This window comes from Hylobates moloch, unplaced genomic scaffold (genome assembly GCF_009828535.3).
Source record: "Hylobates moloch isolate HMO894 unplaced genomic scaffold, HMol_V3 SCAFFOLD_13, whole genome shotgun sequence".
NCBI classification, from domain to species: Eukaryota; Metazoa; Chordata; class Mammalia; order Primates; family Hylobatidae; genus Hylobates; species Hylobates moloch.
This window is the reverse complement of record NW_026652288.1, coordinates 32,587,700-32,591,061: the sequence shown is the minus strand read 5'-3', so window position 1 is coordinate 32,591,061 and position 3,362 is coordinate 32,587,700. Positions and strand designations below refer to the sequence as shown.

The following is a 3,362-nucleotide window of genomic DNA, read 5'->3' as shown; positions in this document are numbered from 1 at the left end:
CGTCCTGTGGCTTTTTCTTCCCAAGCTTAGGAATCACAACACATTCAAGCATTCTGCTTGGGTTTTATTTTTATTTTTTCCATGGGTCACAAGAACTTTGAATGCATAGGCTTAATCTTCATCCTCTCTTTTTATATCATAATTTTCTGTCTTCTTGGGATCTCTTTGGATATTTCATTCTATCTCAAAACATAGAGCCCAAACCTCAAACTGATACATGGGTGAGACCTTGAGCTGTGATAAGTGGAGTGGGGAGGTATTTCTCAACTGTTACATGCCAGGCCATGAATACATCCAAGTATCAAGTTTGGGTTTAAAATAACATGGTGACCTTTCTCTCTACTCTTCTAGGACTTTCTGACTCAAAACACGTGCCCAGGGCTTCTTGGTAGTCTCTCCGGATATGAGAGCTACTTTCTATATTCATAAAATGAGGGGAGAGGGTGGTCAAGAGGAACTTGCTCATACCCAACACGGTGCCTGTGTCTCTGATGCTCTGACAAGGTTACCTGTCCAGGACCAAAACTCCTGCCTTGTTCTGGAGGCCTGTGTAAGCTCCAGGGTTTCTCTGGGAACTCTGAAGATTTTTGAAGTGATATATTGGGAGCGTCTGAGGGGATCCCTCATTCTTTGGGGGCTCACCAGAGTTAGAATAGTTAGAATAGACCTGTTAGGGCCAGCTGTGATCCCAGTGACCACATTCACTCATAATCTCCATTTGGTTGGGCATTTCTGTTATGTCTTTGAGTGTCGTTTCTGTGACAGAGCTAGGCCCTTCCTTGCTTCAAGGAAGAAAGGTTTGGGGAGCAGGAACAAGATGCAGGTTTCCACAACCCCCTGATCTTCTGCACCCCTACTGGTTTCCTCCACCCATACGGGTGAGGAGAATCACAGCTGCCAAGAAGTTGAAGATGGTTCGCAGGGAAGGCTGTGGGCGGTGGGGCGGGGCAGCTGGGCGGCGGGGCGGGGCAGGTGAGGTCGGGGGGCTTTGGCTTCGGCAGCAACCTGACAACTAGAGGACTCAATCTTGGTAAATGCAGTCAGCAGAGAATCAGGGCTTGTGTCAGTGTGTTGAGTCCAGTAGGCTACTAGGAGGTTAAAAATGTCTGAGGCATGTGTTTGACAACCATTAACAAACCTAAAACAACAAAACCCTTTAGAGACACAAGAGAAAGGAACAATGTGACCAGTGACATTCTCAACTTCCCAAACACTCCTGGTTCAGAAGAACTGGGAGAAATGCGTCTATTTTAGGGTTTATCAGTGACATTAAAAAAACAGTAATACGTTTGATATTTCACTTCAATTATTTATCTAAGGAGCCCCTGGGTAGGTACAGATACGGAACCATTGGTTGCACAGTAGCCCAGAAGACGGGATGAGGGGCCCTGGGAGCTGGGAATTCCTTCTTCCTTGTTCTGACCCCCGCAACTGCTGCCAGAAAGGTTTATGAGCCCTCATCATTTATTATGTGACTTTTCTATATTTGGAAACACTTTGGGAGAAAATTTTCCACACTTAGAAAGTCATTACCCGAGTCTCCAGTACATACATTTTTCCACGCCCTTCTTTACACACGGAGAGGTTTATCATTAAGAATGTTCATCTTAAATGCAGTTGAAGCAGAGAGACACAGAGATGATCCCCGCTCCCCAGAGGTTCTGGTCCCTAGCAAGTGGCACACTCTGCCCCTCCTACGGGTCATTTGTGGTGGCTTTTGGAAAGCTGGATGGAGGTGGAGTAAGTGTCCTCTGTGCTTCTTTGAGGAGGAGCTTGGCTCAGGCTCTGAAAGGCTTCTATCCTTTCCTCCCTCATGCTGGAAATGAGCAAGTCACATGAGCAAGTCACATAAGCAAGTCAGGAAGGGTGTATTAGCCCCTTTTCACACTGCTATAAAGAACTGTCTGAGACTGGGTAATTTATAAAGGGAAGAGTTTTAATTGACTCACAGTTCAGCATGGCTGCGGAGGCCTCAGGAAAATTACAATCACGGAGGAAGGCGAAGGGGAAGCAAGGCACCTTCTTCAGAAGGCGGCAGGAATGAGAAGGAATTCAGGAGGAACTACCAAACACGTATAAAATCATCAGATCTCGTGAGAACTCACTATCACAAGAACAGCATGGGGGAACTACCCCCATGATTCAATTACCTGGTCTCTCCCTTGACATGTGCGGATTATGAGAATTACGGGGATTATAATTCAAGATGAGATTTGGGTGGGGACACAAGGCCTAACCATATCAAGGGGCTAACGTGGTGAAACCCCGTCTCTACTAAAAAAATACAAAAAAATTAGCCAGGCGTGGCGGTGGGCGCCTGTAGTCCCAGCTACTCAGGAGGCTGAGGCAGGAGAATCGCGTGAACCCAGGAGGCAGAGGTTGCAGTGAGCTGTGATTGTGCCACCGCACCCCAGCCTGGGTGACAGAGCGAGACTCCGTCTCAAAAAAAAAAAAAAAAAAACAAAGTACAATTATTTCCTCTCTTCTTGTGACAAAAGCAGAACATGTTGATTTCAGGAATAAACAGGTAAGAAAAGGCAAAGACACCTAAAATTCCATCATCTTAGGGAAAATCACTATTACCACCCACCTTTCATCTACGCATGTATAATAATGAAAGTAGTAACTTACTGAGGGCCCAGCATGGGTCAGGAGCTGGGCTGTGTGGTTTATATCCACTATTCCACCTAACCCACACAACCAGTCTGCTGGTCACTCCACTGGGTCCCAGCATGGTGTGTGGATGGAGTGAGGGCTCCAGAGCCAGCCTGCCCAGTTCCGAGCTCCACTCTGCCACTCATGAGTGTGTGTTCTCCAGCAAGCTGGTTAGCATCTGTGCCTCAGGTCCTCACCTGTCGAATGGGGGTAATAACATCATAGGTGTCACATGGATTGTCAGGAGGATTCAATGAGTAAATAGGTGTAAAACACTTACTGCTTGGTACTCACAAGTGCTCAACTCAGCAGAGTCACCTATTGTTTCCTTTGTAGAAATATGGAAGCACGTTCAGAGAAGTCAGTGACTTGGTTGAGATCCCACAAGCATTAACTGACTAAGCCAGGTTTGAAACTTAAATCTCTTCTGAGTCCAGATCATTTATGATAGAATATACAAGAGAGGCAGAGAAAAAAATCAGCGTTCCCCCGCTCCTTAACATTATTCTTTAAATTGCATATGTCTTCTGCTCACTGTATAATAATACTCCAGCCCTAGATGTGCCCTTGACCGAGTCTTAGCCAGTGGGTAGAGACCTACAGGAGTTAGCAAAGGCTCAGCTTTGTTTAGTGCAGTGCCGTCAAGCACAGGAACCCCTGGGCCTCTCACTGACAGGCAGATTGATTTCTAACAAGTCCCCAAGTGA

General features: G+C 46.3%; 1 long non-coding RNA gene across 1 annotated transcript; it reads right to left on the bottom strand.

The window, feature by feature from the left end:
* Positions 1-1,427: 1,427 nt before the first annotated feature.
* On the bottom strand, positions 1,428-2,762 carry LOC131380967 (uncharacterized). The gene is made up of 3 exons (XR_009209324.1): positions 2,632-2,762; positions 1,950-2,062; positions 1,428-1,816 (listed from the first exon to the last, which is right to left on the bottom strand). It is a non-coding gene; the product is annotated as an uncharacterized LOC131380967 (long non-coding RNA).
* Positions 2,763-3,362: the final 600 nt, after the last annotated feature.